This window comes from Haliotis rufescens, unplaced genomic scaffold (genome assembly GCF_023055435.1).
Source record: "Haliotis rufescens isolate VD_foot unplaced genomic scaffold, xgHalRufe1.0.p SCAF_13, whole genome shotgun sequence".
Lineage (NCBI taxonomy): Eukaryota > Metazoa > Mollusca > Gastropoda > Lepetellida > Haliotidae > Haliotis > Haliotis rufescens.
This window is the reverse complement of record NW_025963813.1, coordinates 30,824,342-30,845,104: the sequence shown is the minus strand read 5'-3', so window position 1 is coordinate 30,845,104 and position 20,763 is coordinate 30,824,342. Positions and strand designations below refer to the sequence as shown.

Genomic DNA, 20,763 nt, shown 5'->3' with positions numbered 1-20,763 from the left:
CGCATATGAATGTTTACCGTATGTACCAAAGTAAATGTCATGTTCCTTGTCTGAACACTTTGCGCAGTTTACCGTATATGCCCTATGTATGCACTTCTCATTCTATGCAATTGGTGTTAACAAACTAATGTTATTTGTGGTGTATACAGATTTATTATTAACATACTAATGAATCCAACTGACCTCACACAACACACAGCTAGGTACAAGATATTTATGAAAAAAACTACAGTATCTTCTGAGTAGATTCCCATAGTTGTTTAGTAACACAAGACAACTGATTACAGGACAGATAACTACAACTACAAACAAAAACAACAAACACAATGTTAGGTCTCCTACAGGCCTATAGGTTTTAATACAATTAGGTCTCCTACAGGCCCATAGGATCTAATACAATTAGGTCTCCTACAGGCCCATAGGTTTTTATACAATTAGGTCTCCTACAGGCCCATATAATTTATTACAATTAGGTCCTATAGGCCCATATGATTTAATACAATTAGGTCTCCTACAGACCCATAGGTTTTAATACAATTAGGTCCTATAGGCCCATAGCATTTAATACAATTAGGTGCTATAGGCCCATAGGTTTTAATACAATTAGGTCTCCTACAGGCCCATAGAATTTAATACAATTAGGTCCTATAGGACCATAGCATTTGATACAATTAGGTCTCCTACAGGCCCATAGCATTTAATACAATTAGGTCCTAAAGGCCCATAGAATTTAATACAAATAGGTCCTATAGGCCCATATGATTTAATACAATTAGGTCTCCTACAGGCCCATAGCATTTAATACAATTAGGTCCTAAAGGCCCATAGAATTTAATACAATTAGGTCCTATAGGACCATAGCATTTAATACAATTAGGTCTCCTACAGGCCCATAGAATTTAATACAATTAGGTCCTACAGGCCCATAGCATTTCATACAATTAGGTCCTATAGGCCCATAGAATTTAATACAATTAGGTCCTATAGGCCCATAGAATTTAATACAATTAGGTCCTATAGGCCCATAGAATTTAATACAATTAGGTCCTATAGGCCCATAGAATTTAATACAATTAGGTCCTATAGGCCTATAGAATTTAATACAATTAGGTCCTATAGACCTATATCATTTAATACAATTAGGTCCTATAGGCCCATAGCATTTAATACAATTAGGTCCTATAGGACCATATAGGTTTTAATACAATTAGTTCTCCCACAGGCCCATAGCATTTCATACAATTAAGACCAACAGGGTCATAGGTTTTAACACAGCCCCAGTATCGTGACTACACATACATCATAGAACGGGTAGACTTTTCACTCAAGATATCAATCACTGAATTGTCTGGTCCATATTTGATTATTTAAGTGGTCATCTGGATTATTGAGTGCAACCAGACCAACAAACATGTTTTTTTCAAATCGAAATAGCCATGTATAATATGATATTGAACTGCATATCTCATAAAATAATGCACCGAGAACTGTGTGTATACTTCCGATAATAATAATAACCTCTGTGGTCTAGTAGATTGGGCATCTGCTCAGAGAGCTGTAGGCCGATGATTCAGTGCCCGACCGCGTCACACCAAAAGACTTAACAGATGGTACTTGTTGTTTCACTGCCTGGCACTCATCATTAATCGCATAAAAATAGAAAAACCCACCAGGTACGAGTGATTACGGAAAATATGTCACTCGTGAAATTAATGTTTTAAGTTCCGAGCTTTGAGTGATTACGGAAAATATGTCACGAGTGAAATTAATGTTTTAAGTTCCGAGTTTTAGCGAGGAACTTAAAACATTAATTTCAAGAGTGACATATTTTCCGTAATCACTCGTACCGAGTGGGTTATTCTTTAATACCCATATTCATATTAAAGACATGTTTCAAGAAAAAAACAATCAACTAACTGTCGCCGATCAAGAATCAGCTGTTTTATATCAATCCGCGTGTGAAAAAACACTGTCCACTCATTCCAACCGCATTACTCAATTAACGTGTTGTTACGCGTGAAAAATATAGTTCTGTTAAAAAATTGTAAAGATCACATTATTGCAGTTATATTTCTGTCCGATTTACACAGCGTACACTATCTAGCATTGATAAAGAAGACAGGTTTCCAAAAAAGTTCATCAGGGTTTTTAATCAAAGCTTTTTTCGACAAGATCTCGTCACTGACAGACAGCCCCCGTCGTGCATCGGCAGATACATGCACTTCACATTGAGAAGAGGAAACACGGAAAACCTGTCAATTTTTTCATGTGTTATTCGATAAAAATGCCAAAAACTGTATCAACAACATAGAAGGAATGTACAGAAGTCATGTTTGATTGAGAAAAGTTACGAAAAGTAGGTAAACTTTGAAAAATACGATTGCTGTCAGTGTCGGAAAGAATGACCCGACTTGACCCAGATTTGAGACAGCTGAAACCAAGTTGCAAGTTTATTCCGGACAAGAAATTCTGTAGACTACTCAGAGTCAGAATCAATGAGTATTCTTCTCTTCGGGGCCGGTAGATGACTGTCGACAGTGGAGTGACCCGAGTCGTTGGAAGAAATGGTGAAATTAAAAACCCCTCCATATATGGGCCCCGAGAACAGGGTGTGCACCGTGTGCAGGGAATGGACGTCATGTGTGATTTGTGACAAGTGTGACTGATGGGAAACATGACACTGTGCAGATTGATGGGGAACTAGTGCATCTGGGATTCTGGGTGGATTTGACAAACACGCTTGTGGAGTGGATATAGAAGATGACAGGATTTTGTTGATATCTTGATGTTGTGATTCATTATTGTCGAATAACTGTTGATGGACTGGACGTTCTTGTGGCCAGAAACTTGCATAATTTGATGCGCTGGGACACCATTGTCGGATAAAGTTTGGATCATTCGTTTTCTAGCGCTGTGGTTCCTCAACCTTTTGTCTGACGACGGTCCAGCCCTGGATGCCATGGTCTTCATGAGAGAGCCTAACTTGTTTCTACCAACAGGTTGGCGTTTTAACCAGGTGTTTTCGGATTTTACGCCGAACTGTGTGTTTGGTGCAAGATAAAATGGACTCGCATCATTGCTAAAGTCTCGCGGGCGAACATCCCGATACAACTTGTATACTGCCACCGGACAACATTCATCCCCAGGTTGAGCCCACGCTTTGGGTGCCAAGTCACGGGATTGATCACCCTGTCATGTTTTTGACTGGCGTTCCAATTACTCTAAATATTCCTTATTATCGGAATCAGTCTTGAGTGTGACGTCGCCCCACTGCATGCTTCTGTGGGGCGTGGCCGACCGCAGTCCAAAGAAGACTGTATTGTTCCACCACAATGTTTTTAACACAGCATCTGGAGACTTAGTGCCAAGCTGTCCGGATTCACGGAGTTTATTCAGTTCCATGTCGGACACAGGATCAGCTCGCTGGGGTAAGTTTCCTTTTACTTGCTTTTTTAATGATTTTTGTTTTGATTTCAAAACCTCCCTCAGTTTAGCTAAGTGCATAGATTCGGCCAGCAGATGTTTGTAATCGTGTTGCTTGAGGTAACGCTCAATGCTAGCCTTGATTCCCTTCAGAGTAGACGGTTCGTATTCCGAACCATCTGATTTGCGTGCCGAAATGAAAAATTTACAAATAATAATGTAAAGTTCACTGGGGCTAATTTCTTCCACCTTTCTTGTGTCATTTAAACTTTCCTGTATATATTTGTGCACAAAATTCATATCAAGTTTAGTCTTTTTCATAGTGTTTTCGTTTTCATTGGCAGTTAAGAACTGTTCCATGTCATCATCGTTCACAAAGGCAAACCTGTCTGCATTCAGTCCGGTGTTTGGATTCGGGGGGTCGAAAAAGTCGTCAAACAGCAAGTCCTCTAGCACAGACGCTGGCAACCCCGGACTTGGTGGTGTTGTGTTTTGCGCACTAGAAATAGTCTCTGGCAAAACTCGCAATCTGAATCTTGGAACTTCTATCTGGCCATATGCAGTTTTGACAACAAATACATTAAATGTGTTCAGAGGTTGAATTATGCGAATAACTCTTCCTGTCAGATCTCCGTCCACTTTAACGGGGTCATTTACTTTGACAGGTGTCAAATGGTCAGCCATGTTTGTTTACAAACAACGCAGACGTATTTTTCTTTTTTGTAATTACGCTTATTGTAAACTAAAACTCGTGCGAAATAAATGCTTTATTCATTAAAATGTGAAATAATGTGGTTTATATGACTCTATGTTCTAGTCTTATAAATCTCGATTAAGTGAGATTGTAGCACGTGAAACATGTGAATGAATGCCCTGGATTTGTGAATGAACTCAATGAGAGAAAAATAGTCCCGTCGACCAATGAAAATTGACATTTGTTTAACTGACCAATCAGCTTCGAGAATCACTAATTGCACACTGCATATTTGAGCCCATATGGGTAATAAATAGAGCATTCATCACGAGCGTTTTTTAATATGGGAAATATCAACCTAGTCTTAGTTAATCGGTATTTGCCGAGCCTTTGGCCAGGCAAATACCGATTAACAGGACGAGGTTGATATTTCCCATATTTAAAAAAACGAGTGATGAATCCTCTATTTATCATTTAACTAAAGCATTTATCCATGACATAAGCTTATGACATAAAAACATGTATGTCATACCCCAATGACATAAGTATGCAAATTATATATGCAAATTAGCTAACCGGAAGAGAGAGTGGTTTGATTTGAAACTATATAATATATTATAAGTGAAGTTACACCAGAGATATAATCAGATTACACAGAATCGTTGTTGTTACCGTTATTAAAGTTTCAATTATTCAGCCAAAGTCTGTTCAAGTATTTTGTTTAAAATAATCCGAGGAACTTTTTTTCTCAGCGAATTGTTTATTTTGGTTTACATGGCTATGGAAAAAGGTATCACTACGCACGAGTGAGAATACGCACGTAAGATTTCGACAAGTTGCTGATGTTAATGTTTAATGCAATTATTCCTTAATTTGGAAGCAAAAATGTGAAAATGGTAAATAGAATTCATCCCTCGTGTTTTTTAATATGGGAAATATCAACCTCGTCCCGTTAATCGGTAAAACTAGATCTTTCACAGACGGCCTGAAACTGGGGACGTCAGTGCTCAAACACATGACGACATTTCCTTTGACCTTGTATCTCATAAACTTGGCTGTAATTCAGCTAACAGTGGCGTAAAGTCAAATCGCAGTTTGGCGTGAAAACCAATACGTTTTAAGAAATGTTTACAATTAAAAGGCCTCTGTTTCACAGACTCGCTTTGCCGGACTGGTACTAGTACCATAATTTCCTTTTAAAGGAAGAATGGGTTTGTGTTACCAAAACGTTTATCGAAAAGGGTTCTTCATTATGTAGAGAAATTATATAAGTCACGTGATGTTATGGCGGGCTTGGTCAGAAATGGAACAGACAACAGAATGTGAACTAAAACGTATTGCGCTAATCAAGAAAAGAAACGCACGCACGCACGCACGCACGCATTTACATATGTATGCAGTGGGTTTTGTTTGAAACAGTGAGAAAGATATGTTACATGCTACAACTAGATCAACATTTCAAAAGGACATGGATTTTTATTTGATTCTGAAGCATTGTTTCAATATGCTACTATTCATTATCATCATAGACTGGTGACTGTTCCCTCCCCTGGGTGTAGACTTGTTCGTGGTATTGCTGCACTGAAGGTGGTGAGGCATTGGAGGAGTCGGTACACTTAAACAGTCTGGTTCCAAAAATGAAAACTAATTTTTTTATGGACACAAATATTATCAGCGGAGTATTCGAGGTACATTCGAGTTCTGTTTCCGATATGACAAACTGATGGTGAAGGATCATGGACACTGGCACAATTCTCCAGTACATGACCCTGGTCATATTCCTAGGAATTATCACCAAGGTGATAGTCACTCCAACAACAGGGCAACATTGTCAGCCTTTTATTTTAATTGGTACTAAATACCGGGCCATCTTGTATGACTTAATGCGAGTCCTATTTCATAAACATTCTTCCGAAGACATAGATTATTTACATTAGGGATCGGCTCGTCCATCCGTCTAAGGTTCCGCTTTGAATAATTATAATGAAAATCATCATCCGAAGATGTTTTATCTTATTTGTAAACCGAAAGAATCTTCAACACTTTCTGTGAATCTTAGGAAACGGACGTAAAATACATCTGGCTGGTGCACTTGAAAATGAGATTCTAAAAGCATAGTGATTTATTTAGTGTTTCACCCCCGAGCCTACAGCTACGAAGGTTTGATGTATATAAATGTAAAATCAACATTATTCTGTGTGTGAAGTCGGGGGAGTGGTTAAACATTGGTACATTTGTCTGTAACAAATTCATGAAAATGAGTTGGAAGCATTAATCAGAGAAATGTTGGATTACACTTTGAATATGTTTGTTTGTTTTTTAACGCTGCGCTCAGATATATTCCAGCGGTATGACAGCGGTCTGTAAATGATTGAGTCTGGACCAGACAATCCAGTGTTTGCTTTAGGATATGAATGATGTACACCTTATATGACACCAGGAACCCTTTGTTTGGGACAGATTTAAAATAATATATAAAATTTAAATCTTAGGTACACTAGACAGAAAATATAAGTTAAGTTTGTAAATAATAGACATGTATATATAAAAGAGATACCCCTTAATGCATGCCACTCTTACACAATTGAGATAACTTCATTTAATCGAATGATAGTGAGTTAGTGACTAAGGGTGGTTTTATGCTGCTTTTAGCTATACTCCAGCAGTATCATGAAGGGAGAAACCAGAAATGGGCTTCACACTTTGTACCCACGTGGGGATTCGAACATGCCTTCATATATATTCAGAGTTGTTATTTATCAAAAATATGCTTTGAAGATTTCGAGTATATAATTTTTTGTTTTGAATTGATGCGTTTGATACTACAAACCATGTAGTAATTAAAATTAGGTTTGTATGCATAGCAAATTATCTCAATTGTTTGCACACATATAAAATAAATATCAATACCCGTAACGCTCGATCACATGACGTACATATTTCACTTGATTTAGCTTAGCTTCGTTTGGAAACTTAAATTGGAACATTGCCTTCTTCACAGTGTCCTTTCACAAATTTAATGCTTACAGTAGCCAGAATAGATTCTCTATATAATGATAAAACACCAGACAAACAGCCTCGATTATCAGCCAGGCCTAAAAGGTAAAAAAAACCGATGCAAATCATATGAATGCATGACTGAAAATCAAATGGATTTGATATGAAACTACAGAGCCGTGTATAGCAGACAAAAAACTAGTATGACTGGGAAGGCAATATTTTGTGTCTATTACTTGGTGTAGTTCACCAAATGAGACAATTCCACGCCATTTGGAAGAAAGCTGTACACAGTTGCTAAATAGTAGTATCACTTGAAAGGATCTTTCTCCCACGGGAATAAGTGTATCATATACATACTTACCTAAATCATAGTATTATGGCTTCTTAGGATATAGCCAAAGCATGAATATTTTGTATCTATTATTACGCGTCTTTCGTAGTTAACCAAATGAGACAATTCTACGCCATTTTAAGGCAAGCCGTATACATAGCAGCTACGCAATAGTAGTATCGTTTGCAAGGGTCTTTCTTCAAAGGGAATAAGTGTATCATATACATACTTACGTAAATCATAGTATTATGGCTTCTAAGGATATATTCCAAGCATGAAAATTTTGTATCTATTATTACGCGTCCTTCGTAGTTCACCAAATGAGACAATTCTACGCCATTTTAAGGCAAGCTGTATACATAGCAGCTACGCAATAGTAGTATCGTTTGCAAGGGTCTTTCTCCAACGGGAATAAGTGTATCATATACATACTTACGTAAATCATAGTATAATGGCTTCTTAGGATATATTTCAAGCATGAATATTTTATGTCTATTATTACGCGTCCTTCGTAGTTCACCAAATGAGACAATTCTACGCCATTTCGGGAAAAGACGTAGAGAGCAGCTACGCAATAGTACAATCGCTTGAAAGGGTCTTTCTCCAACGGGAATAAGTGTATCTATCATATACATACTTACGTAAATCATAGTATTATGACTTCTTAGGATATGTTCCAAGAATGTATATTTTGCTTTTATTATTTCATGTCTTTCGTAGTTCACCAATTCTACGCCATTAAATTTCAAGGCACCTTCAAGTAATAGTCTTTTTACCCAAATGAAAGTATGATCGTTTCTCACTATTTGTTCCAAGTATAAGTATTGTGTGTCTTTAATTGCACGTCCTTGGTAAATCACCAAACAGGCCCATATGGTTTCTTAGAGGATGTATAATACTTTGTTATCAAACATATTACAAATGTCATTTTCGAAAAAAAGTGCAAAAATCTTTTACAGAATATGACTGCAGGATTTATTTGTTTAATGCTTCAGCTGAAATGTAATCTAAACCCAGTGCCTTGCCACATTTGGTATGATTAACAGCCGTCTCGACCTCGTCATGCCTTGTATTTGCTTCGAAAAAGACCAGTGTCAACAGGGATAACAGAACTTCTCCATTAGCAACATCCCCTATAATTATCTGGAAATAGGCCTCATTAAAATAAATCACTGTGTTCTGTATTATGTAAGGACAGATATTCACGCTTCCACCTATTGAGAACAACATACTTATTTGTAATAATACCATCCTCCTGGATTACCTCCCCTGGTATAGAGCTGCGTTTTTCATCAGCTATACCAATTTAGTGTATTGGTTTTTAAAAAATCACGGCTGTGAGTTTGTTTACATTAATCCAAAAGCCGCTGCTGTTCCTTTGACTGAGATTCCTCTCACATTAAAAGAGTCACTTTGTCAAATGATATTCACTCATACCCATACCTAGGCTGTACAATCTTCTTCCTTACGGCAGATTTCAATTAAGCCATTCCCGTTCTGGAGAGATTTCATTACCCCATGCGCTGGGTGCGTCACACCAATAAAGGTTTATAAAATGACTTGTTCTAGAACCAATAAGCATTTTTCTGAGAGGTAAACCCAGCTTTCCTTTCAAGTTCAGGATACATAAATTTTAAAATATATATTCCAAATTATATACAATGGAAAGTGTCCTTAACGGATTAATCAACCTTTTGCAGAGGCGGATTGAGTTTGTTTTATCTATTTTTGAAAATAATTATCCCACAGACCAAAACATGATATAATCCACTTAACATAAAATGTATATGGTATGTGCTTTGTGCCCTTCTGTCACTCACATGGCAGGCAAGATACATTTGTGACAATAATACTGGCTACGGTGGCCCATAAGGGACATGGAGTCTGTTTTTCAATATTTTGATATTTCACTTACTTTTATTGTAACCTTTTGCAAATTAACACAATTTGTCATACAAATATGTGATAAATCATGTCTAAAAACAACCGAAAACATTGAAAATGTACTTTCAAGTAGCTATTGAATCGCTGAAATGTGAAGCGAAAATGTCAAAAACTAAAATGAAAATTTCAAAAACAAAAACGAAAATGTCAAAAACTAAAATGAAAATACAGAAAACTATTTCCACTGTGGTTGAAATACTTTTCACCGCGGTGAGAATATTATCACAGTTTAATTTGCAAAAGCTTACGATAACAGTAAGTGAAATATCAAAATATTGAAAAACAGACTCCATGTCCCTTATGGGCCACCGTAACTGGCTGATGTATGTTCAATGGCTGAGTTGAAATCTCAGCCCAAATCATTTTCCCATGGTACAATAATCTCTGCTACAATTTATTTCATACAGTTGAGTTGGTAAGCATCCAAAAAGTATCAGGTAAAGCATTCAGTTTTTAAGCATAAAATAGACGGGAAAACGATGCTTTTTGCTCCGCCTTCTACAAATGTTAGGTGTCATTCACACTGCGCCTATTCCTTGACGCCCAAGTCTTCCTTCGGGAGGCAGTAGGTTTCGTGGCATGTTTCTCTCTGGTATCTGTCCCTCACAGTGCAGCGAGATTGGTGATAAGGCAGTTTTAGGAAATGGAAATAGTCAATGAAATAAAGACACGGCCAAGAAGTCAAACACATAATTCCATCTTAATCTAGCTGATACATTTTCAAGTTCAACCTGGATTTACACATTGTTACACATTAGTTACAGTCCGCCGTCATATAGCTGACCACTAGAGGACACAGTTAAAACACTTCTAGCCTTTCTCCAAGTCTGTACTGAGTGATGTGTCGATGGATGTAAAGTAATTCTATCCTTATAATATGCAAGTCTAGATAAGTGGACAATCTGAGGACAGAATCTTTTATAGGGACACGTGTTCTTATCATTAATATACTCTAGAAATTATTATTTAAAATAACAATTTTGCAATAGTATTATGTGTTAGATTATTATTTTGTATCTTAATATGTAAGAGAAAGATTTGATGATTTGATAATTAAATTCATCAGTTGTCATGTTCAAATGTTCTATGACAATAGATACCAATCGGTTACCATCGGTAAAGATAATTTATGATAGCCGGCAAGTAATTCAGTTTCTGGGAGCTTTATTATCCTTCTGAGGAAAAGTACAATCTGAATATGAAAACCACTGATGTAGTCAATTACAGTAAACTATTTGTATACTACATGTAGGTATTGAACTTTGTATGAACACGCCGATCATACATGTTTGTGGAGCAGAAATTCTGCGAAGAGTGGGAGATCGATTCCTCACGTGGATTTTAATGTATCAACGTTATTCCTTTATCAAACTACTTCATAATGTATTATCCATAGGTTTGAAAAGGGTACTCGGGTACTCGTACGATTCGTATGGAGCAATTACTCGTGTTGTAGGCTGTTCTCTGTTATCATTCAGACTGTAACATTGTCAAAGTCATCTTATCAAGATGTAGCTAAGAACGCTGTTTTGGTGAGGGTGATAGACCTTCGTCCCCTTTCAATTGTTGAAAAGGGTGACGCGCCAAATCCACAGTACAGTCTCCCAGCCATACCAATAAACATAATGTAGGCTTATACTTGATGTGCATGCATTATGAAGAAATGGAGAGTTATAGAAAGTCTCATCAGATTTTCAGCAGGTTTAACAGCTGACACCTGGAACAGTTGCACTTCACATGGAATATTAAATAATTAAATAATTCATCTTTGGGCTTCAGTCGAATCAAATTCACACAGATCACACAGTTTTTCTAAAAAGACACTAAAAGTGACATTGTTTCACTGTTTACAGTAAAAATGCATTTTGTAAACTATTTTACCACAGTTATTAACTTCCTAAATCAAAACTGAACTTAAATACGTGTTATTTTATTTGAAATAACAGCTGTTTATCTCCGACTTCATTCCTTATAAAGGGTACCCCATTATAAGAAATGCGACGTATAGGAAGTACCAGACATCACTTTGAAACAGTGTTGCCTGGGCAAGATCGTGGCTGTGTTTGGGTCTCTTGCCAGGTGTTACTGGAATACGTTCCCTGTGTGACTTTATCATCAAAATCTCATTGTGTGTGCTTGCACGTTTATGAATTTGCTTTCCGAATTTGCCCCAACAAGCACATTGCAAATGGTAACAATGCCATGTGTAATGGTGTGGGATTTATACACCAGATGCATTATTTATTCCTTGAAGTTGATTAACATGAAAGAATTGCTCTCCATGCACAACCGTGTCTGACATACAGACCCATATTTACATCTTTATTTCAGTTTTAAAAGTGCCCCTGCTTTAACTCACAGCTTACTGCGCCTGACTACACTCCCATCTCCATATTGTACATTCATTTGGAGATTGTACGCCAACAACATTGTATATGGGAAAGGAACAATGGTGTTCTCGAAACATAAACACTATCGCCCAAATACACCTGTCGCTTTTGGCAGGCAGTTTTGGCTCACAGCCAATTCCTGATCGTCTGAAAAATGTGAATATTGTCAGTAGCTTGATTATACGGAAGCCTTTTAGGGCCATTTGGATTTTCCTTTTTTTCTTGAAATTTCAAGATACTAAGTTGAAATTGCAAGTTATTATCTTGAAATTTCAAGATGATTATGTTGAAATTTCAACTAAGTATGTATCTTGAAATTTCAAAATAACATCTTACTAAGCTTAGTAATTTGAAATTTCAAGAAAAAAAACGAAAAAAGCCAAAAGGCCCTTAAAGGCTTCTGTATAAAGGACCCACTATGTAATATTTAGTATGGGATGAATTCAGTATATATATAAATATTAGAGAACTGCCTGGGGAAACTACTCACTGAGTATGTCACAAAGTTTGGACCAAGTTTAGAGGGGTAGGGGAGAAGGGGTTATGAATTATGATAATCAACAACACACATGCACGTTCACCTGATCTTGATTTGATCTTGTTATGTTTCAAGCAGTGACAAGGTAGTACCTTGACTTAACACATTTTTAACATTTGCAAATCATTCATATTTATGCATTTCTCACGAATAATCGGCCACTAGGCAGAAGGTCTTTACACACTGTTTGTCAATTAACAAAATTTGTTGGATCTCAAATCAATATAACACAACATCGATAATGATTTTTATGAATGGGCATGTTTGAATTTACACATTCCAAAACTGAGCATCCGAGGATAAATTTTATTTTTTTATTGGACGAATTATTTGAAAATGAAATCACAGCATTTTTGAAAACAGATTAATGTATGCAATTAAACGCTTTTCTTTGAGGAGACAAATAAGAGCCAAATTTTGCAAAGTTGATGTGTGCTCGCAGCCAGCCAATCAGTGACGACCTTGGTTACACGTGTACCTGTCAATCATGGCAGTTTTAGCGGGACTATAAAAGAAAGAGACATCAGCGCGGCGTCATTCTGCTTTCTTTCCAAGAACACCAACGATGGACTCTCTGTGGATCGGGATATACAGTGCGACTGTCCATTCCTCTCCAGGTTTGCCAACCTGTTTGCTCCAAGCCCGGACAACAGTGTCATCCCATCTTTGGAACTCTTCACGGAGTACAAGGCCAAAGTGGCAGCCTGGACTGAAGACCAGCAACTCCCAGCTCTCGTCGGTAGACGCCAAGCCTTCACTACTCAGTTCCGGGCGGTCGCCATCAACGTGGGCTTCGCTTACGTGGAATCTCCTCGCTGTGGGTATAAGGTTAAGAAGGTCAGGGTAGGTCGGAATATGGGGGGAGGGGAGGGAGATAGGGACGTTTGGGGGAACCATTGCGGTATTCTTTGAGGGGTCACAATACTCGTAGGGCAGTGCTAAATTTAACTTACCGGTTTATTCACGTTCAGGGGTTTCATGGTGATGAGTAACTTGTTTTGGACGGCCATAGAAATCACCAGGGCAATCTTATTGACCCTGATTCAAATTTGGGGGCAACCATGAACCAATCTAGGGATAATGCTAACTGTAAGTTAACCCGGGTTAAGGGGAGGAGGGGGGAACGGCACAGATTCTGGATGGTGACCAAGACGGGGATAAGTGCTGGCGCGGAGCTCCGGTGGGAGTACGGAGACTTCAGACGAGGAGTGGAGGGCTTCATCGACCACAGGGAGTTCGGCCGCTGCTAACATCTATGTCAGGAACCTAGCTTCCTTGACGGCCTTTTTCAAGGCCACAAATGACCCAAAAGGAAACATGAAACATGAAATGAAAACTTGAAACAGAATTACTTGAACAAAAATGTATTTTGAAAACAAGAATGGCCCTAAATGTACTTAAACCGATTTTTCATGAAAGGAAACTTAAAGCATGAAATGAAAACATAAACAGAATAACTTCAACAAGAATGCATCTTTTAAAAACAAGAATGGCCCGAAATGTACTAAAACTGATTTTTGGACGAAAGGGAACTTTAGGAACAAAATGAAAACATGATTGAATTTCTTTTCAATTCATGACATATCACGGCCATAAATATATTGCCTAGTCATGTTACCTCTTTTTTTTCACAGAAAACAGGAAATAAGATCTTGTTGAAATATGAAAAACATGATAAAATGTTAAAAATAAAAAAGGAACGATTCATGTTGAATGAAAAACTACAACTATGTACATTGTTTTAAATAAGTAAATTTCTTTAAATATACACAGCAGCTGTTCTTCAGAATATATGCGATCTTAAAAAAAAAGTGACCAAAAATATTAAGAATGAAGGTAAACATTACAAAAGGATAACAATTTTGAGGAGACATGGTTTGTCCCACTTGTCCTGCAAGGTGTTACAATCGTTGTAATACCTCCTACGAGGTGGTACAATCGTTGTTATACCTCCTACGAGGTGGTACAATCGTTGTTATACCTCCTACGAGGTGGTACAATCGTTGTTATACCTCCTGCGAGGTGGTACCACCATTTCAAAAACTCCATATCGAGTTACACAAACAGCCAGTAGGTTTATAAGGTCACATAAAGAACATAGTGTTTTCCCTAACTGCCTTGCCCCAATAGGGACCCACCATTTGGTGTTCTGACGGCATGGTATTTTTAAAAATAAACACACCTTTTCCAGAGAAAACAAATAATTTGTTCCAGAAAACTCCTTTTACAGAAATGAACTGTGTTTCCAAGCAGTGAATGTCTCCAACAGAAGCCTAGCCCAGAGGATAAATAAAGCAAAACCCTGTTTCTTTAAGTGGAAAAAATAATACTTGCTAGTGAACAGTCAGGTTGTAAGTATCCTCTTCCTGCCTTCCTGCCAATAATAATTAATTATATACAACGCAACTTTTCTTCAGTGTATAGAAACTAATGTCATTAACTGTATTTTCGAACGACTCTCAAAGAGGTGTTTTAAAAGTAATAATTTCCCAAAACAAGAAGCAAATTGCCAACTGTTTCTGTTGATTCGTGCCAGAGATATGGTGCAAGTTCAGTAACGAGACGCTATAGCGGGGTTTTGCCAAGTTCTCAATATACCACAATGTCCGGAGTCTTTTAAGCAATGCTCTCTCAAGCGATTTTTATTCCTCCGGCATATAATGCAGGGGGATATAGCAATCAGCCAGTCTGTCCGTCCGTCCGTCCGTCTGTCCATTCAGTGTATTTGATCGAAACTTGGCAAATCTATCATTCAAATACTGAAGTGGTGCCTTTTGCTATTTAGGAATTTTAGAAATTTTTATTTTTTACGTTTCCGTGGCAACAAGTTGGACTGAGGTTCTATAAGGGTGGTGTTCATTTCTGGAGCGTAACTCAAAAACTGTTAAATACTTTCTTACAAAACTTTGCATGTCTACCAGGCACATACTGAACTAGTGACTTTTGCTATGCAGGAATTTTAGAATTTTTTATTTTTTACGTTTCCATGGCAACAAGTTGGATTTAAGTTTTAAGATAGGATGGGTTCACTTCTTGAGTATAACAAATAAACTGTTAAATATTTCCTTGCCAAACATTGCATGTCTATATATAAAGCGCATACTGAACTGGTCCCCCCATTTGATATAAAGGAGTTTTAGACATTTTTATTCTAGAATTTTCCATTGCAGCTATTTTAACATGGGCTGAGATAAATGTTGCGTCAGTTACCTGGTTTGGGACCATAACGTCTTAAAATGGGCGGGGGATATAGATGACTTTGTTGACTATACGCTTGTTTAGTTATAGTTTCTTGTAATTTGTCATTTGTTTGCATAAAAAACAACAACAGAAAGACACTTGTTTTACTTTCCATTTCATATGGATGCGACCATGGTGGATCTTTTGTGGGTAGACAATGTATGCTTCTTCAAGAAAATTCAACTCTTGCCTAGGATGTATTTAAGAAATTGCAACAAATTCTAAAGCCTAATGTAGCGATATCTGCCACTAACCAAACCCGAACTGTTACACAATGTAGTTTAGGCAATCATGGGGACATTTCAAATTATACCTTAAATATTTACAATCAGTGCTCCAGGTGAATTTTAAAGCCTTGGTGTATATATTTACTCGCATGTTATAATTCATCTTAGGTACTGATAGTTTTCTTGGGTGTATATTCAATATGTCACTTCTAATGTGCACAATGTCAATTTCATAACACTGATACATGTCAATATCAAATACAGTAAGCAAGAAGTAGCATGATAAATACATGTACATTGTCTACAGTTTCCAGTTCTGTTCCCAAGTGAAGAATTAAGTCGTTTCGAGGGCACATATGATTGTATTGTATAGTGGACAGCATAGTTCTGAGAGCTCATATAATTGTATTGTAGTGGAAAGCATAGTTCTGAGAAGAAATAGCAAGCAATATTTATCTGTATTCGATTTTTTCTCTCTCAATTTTACGGAAGCCTTTTAGGGCCATTGGTTTTTTCTTTTGTTTTTTCTTGAAATTTGAAGGTGTCATGTTGATGATCTTAAAATTTCACGATACTAAGTTGAAATGTTAAGATTATAACTTGAAATTACAACTTAGTATCTAGGAATTTCAAGTTAGTATCTTGAAATTTCAAGAAAAAAATAAATCAACAAATGGACCTAAAATGCTCATACCAAAAGGCTTCCATAGAATTGGTCTAGCCCAGGAAACTTTATGTGACAAATTGTCAGTATAATATAGTTTTAGATTATAGATGTGTTTGTCTTTTGAGATTGTGTGTGTAAGCTGTATAAATAGTTACATTTTGATATATATCAGTGTTATAACTACTGGCAGCCCACCTGTGTTCGCGGCTAATACCCATGCTTATCGTAGGAGGAGGCGAAATGGATCGGGTGGTCAGGCTGTGTATCTTGGATGACTGCATGCCCTTGAATCTGGGTGAAGTGGATCGATGATCATGGTGTCGATCACTGGATTGTCTGATCCAGATTAGAGTAGTTACAGACGGCCGTCGCATAGCTGGAATATTACTTAAACAACAAGCAAACCAACTTGAAATAACTATTTAAAAAACCATACTGCAGAGAGGCACGCACACCAACGAATGTATTATTTAGTTACTTTTCTTTAAACGTGTGAATCTCATTTCACTAGAAATAGATTGTGCTGTCTTTGTGTCTTAATCTAGTTATGAAGCAGGTTAAAAAAGTTCGTGTATTCAGGACTTAATGTATTATTTTCTGACACTGGGTGGGGATTCGTGGTTAGAATGGATTCCCATCAACCTATGATGGTGGAAAGATGCAACTTAATGGATAGGGTGGTCTGCAGGCTCGGTGATACTTGTTTGTTTGTTGTTTAAGGCCGTGCTCCCCACTCTACCAGCTAAATGACGGCGGTCCGTAAATAATGGAGTCTGGACCTGACAATCCAGTGATTGCTATCATGAGCATCGATCCACGCAACTTGGATCTGATGGCATGCACCAACAAAGTCAGCGGCGTAGGTGGTTACTTGTAATACTAGTTACTGGATCGTCTGGTACAGATGCGATTATTTGATATGATTATTTGGAATATTGCTGAGTGCGGCCTACAATTTTATGTATTTTGGTCAGGTGTCATAGCTTTACATTTAAGCTGTAAGTTGGAAGATTTTGTTGAACTATATAAGGTGTGTTCGTCGTAATTCAATAAAATCTACAAGTCCTGTAATATGTAGGTTTGACATAATAGGCATATTTGACCATAGTTTAAATATTTCATTCAGCCTTACTTTACTTAAATTCTAACTTCAATAGAATTTCCAAAATTCTAAAACAGATTTATTCATTTAAAAGCATGGTCCAACGGAATGTGCAGGCGCGTCGCTGGGGTATGGTAGAAGATGTGAATTCGAAAAAAAGCAAAGAATTTAAAAAAAAGCCTTTAGAAATTTGATTGCCATATTATTATTATTATTATTATTATTATTATGTAGGGCGATTGTGTGGACAAGCAAGAGTATTCTTTTCCATTTCTCTGGCCGGCTGTAATATCTTCAGACTGCATGTGTGTGTATTGCAAAGTTTCTGCTGTGTCCTTGTACATCTCCCAGTGTGTCGTGTCAGTTTCAATCACGTGGATTTCGTGCAGCGCGTGCACTACAGTCGCTCCGACTCACGGCGGACGAGAAGCCTATGGTGAAGCGGCCTTAGCCAGGTTATAACACTTGGACAGACTGTAAACAGGTGCGTGAGCCTGTGAGATATATGGTACCCTTGTAGATCGGAAAGATTCACAAGCAACACCCGAATTTGATTGCCATGGGTATAAAGTGACACAGTAGCTCGAGTGTCCTGTGACTTTTTAAGAACAAAGTGCACCGAGATACTATTTCCTTCCTTCTACATCTACAAATGGCAGCCTCAGAATAAAGCAACTTTGTACTGAGCAATACTCCAGCTATATGACGGCGGTCTTTAAATAATCGACTCTGGACCAGACAATCCAGTGATTGATATCATGAGCATCGATCCACGCGATTGGGATCGATGACATTCATCAACCAAGACATAGTTGGTTGGTTTGTTGTTTAACGCTGCACTCAGCAATATTCCAGGTATATGACGGCGGTCTGTAAATAATCTAGTCTGGACCAGACAATCCAGTGATTGATATCATGAGCATCGATCCACGCGATTGGGATCGATGACATTCATCAACCAAGACATAGTTGGTTGGTTTGTTGTTTAACGCTGCACTCAGCAATATTCCAGCTATATGACGGCGGTCTGTAAATAATCTAGTCTGGACCCGACAATCCAGTGATTGATATCATATCCATGTTTTTTCTTCATGTCACCAGCTGCAGACAGTTACATACAAGTTATAATATTGATAAACACATTTTCTTCCACATGTCAAATATGTGGTCATGTGTCACAAGAAGTATATCCTGAAAGTTTGTTAAAACACTCTCGCATATATTCTCTGTTCCATATATGCTTTGTCCAGGGGTGTACAGTCTTATTACTTTTATCCTCAGTATTATTATTTTTGGGCACTGATTAAGATGAACTAAAGGTGACAAGCTCTTTCCAATTTAATGCACAAACGAGTGGAAATGGCTAGAGTCACCCTTTCAAGAATTTGAAGATCACTGAAAAGTTGGAATAAATAAGTAGAGGCAAGCATACAGTCAACCACACTGGATCTGTCATATGTGACACATGTGAAGTTGCCCGCAACATCATGGATCAATCTTCCATTTAGAGTAGGGCGGTGGTGTAGCCTAGTGGTTAAGGTGTTGGATTCCCCACATGGGTACAGTGTGTGAAGCCCATTTCTGCCCAGTTTTTTTGTTTTCTTTTTCTTTTTCTTTTGGGGGGGGGGGGGGGGGGGGGGGGGAGAGGAGGTCGTTAATGAAAAAAGGGGAGGAGTATGGCCACTCAAGACCCAGACCAGATCGATACACATCAAATCAATCACTGGATTGTCTGGTCCAGACTTGAATATTTACAGACCACCGTCATGTCACTTAATATTAGACTGTAGAGTGCGGCGTTCAACAACGCAAACAGGCCACCTTCCCACGCCACCACGCCCACCCACCGTATCCCCCCAATGACGTAATGTTCATGTTTGCTTTTTTCACAATATCTGGTATAAACACATGCAGGAGGTAGCTGTACGTGGCTGTACATAGAAATATTTCCCCCATGAACGCCATTTCCACCTTATTCAGGTCACAACAAGTTTGCTGTTTGGTAGACTTAATTTAATTGTTTCAGTTTTATTTTTAATTTCCATCTTACCGAGTTTTAAACAAACAAAACAGTTGACACAAAATATGCACTCTTACCGTAAAAGGAAAATTATGTTTGTTCTGAAGTTCGAAGATGCATACACAGTAGCGTTGTATTTCGTTTGTGTACGGCAATGTTGACGCTGGTTAATCAGTTAGTATGGGTGGTGTCCCACCTAATATGAACAGCTAGGTAATAAAAATAATGTTCATTACTTCAGATTGCATTATCTGCACATTGCTTGTGCTTGAAATAAAAGACAAGGCAATGACAATGTACTTTGTACCCCATGCCAATCATCTAAATTGGAAGAGAAGCAAAAACGGTGCCGACTACCCTCATCCTATGTTTGTACTTCTGCCACTGTCGTCTCGCCTCTGGGTCTAGCTTCAGACCAATATGGCGGTGGTCACGTGACGTTATAGATAATTTATCAACGTAATGTAAGTCTTTTTCTTGCTGTATCTCCTTTGAAAAAGCAATCCCTGGCCTTATTAATAGATTTCAATCAGGAGTGTAATTATGGCATTTCTTCAGTTCGCAGTCTGGCCCCATACACTGACGCATTGGGCAGAAAACGTCAACTTTAAGTTGACCCGTTTTCTGGCCAATTTCAACAGAAATTTGACCACACAAAGCGTCATTGTCAGCTGTCTCAGGATCAAGGTCACAGAGTTCAAGTACAGAGAATGTGATGTCATCATCGCCAGTTCTGACGTCACAGCGGTGTCAGTCGGCTGAGGGTACTCTAAGCTGGTTCCCGGCTCCCTATGCGCATTGTCAACTTGCGATATTAGAGACGGGGCCCAGCTTAGTATTCATTGTAAGCTTGGTTCCGTCTCTTAACGTCTCAAATATCGCGCCGGGAGAGGAAACAGTTCAAGCAGACTGAATTTGATTAAAATATTATGTGCGCTCTTCTATAGACGTTTCCAATTGCAAGTTATTAAATGTTGGTTCACATTATAGACCAGCTACCTTTGGAATGATATGTAGCATATATAGGGAGCCGTGTGCATTGATCATTTTATTTAAATTCATTCATTCATACACATACATACATCCATATATTATTTTTATATTTACTCTATTGAATCTCTTGATTTTTCACAGACACGCCCCCCTTCTTATTAAGAATGCATTACTTGCAGCTCCTGTGCATAGCT

The 20,763-nt window shown here is 37.9% G+C and overlaps 1 long non-coding RNA gene across 1 annotated transcript; it reads left to right on the top strand.

Annotated features, from left to right (window-relative positions):
• Positions 1-1,922: 1,922 nt before the first annotated feature.
• On the top strand, positions 1,923-4,203 carry LOC125378631. Its single transcript, XR_007220421.1, has 2 exons — positions 1,923-3,428; positions 3,768-4,203. It is a non-coding gene; the product is annotated as an uncharacterized LOC125378631 (long non-coding RNA).
• The last annotated feature ends 16,560 nt before the right edge of the window (positions 4,204-20,763 follow it).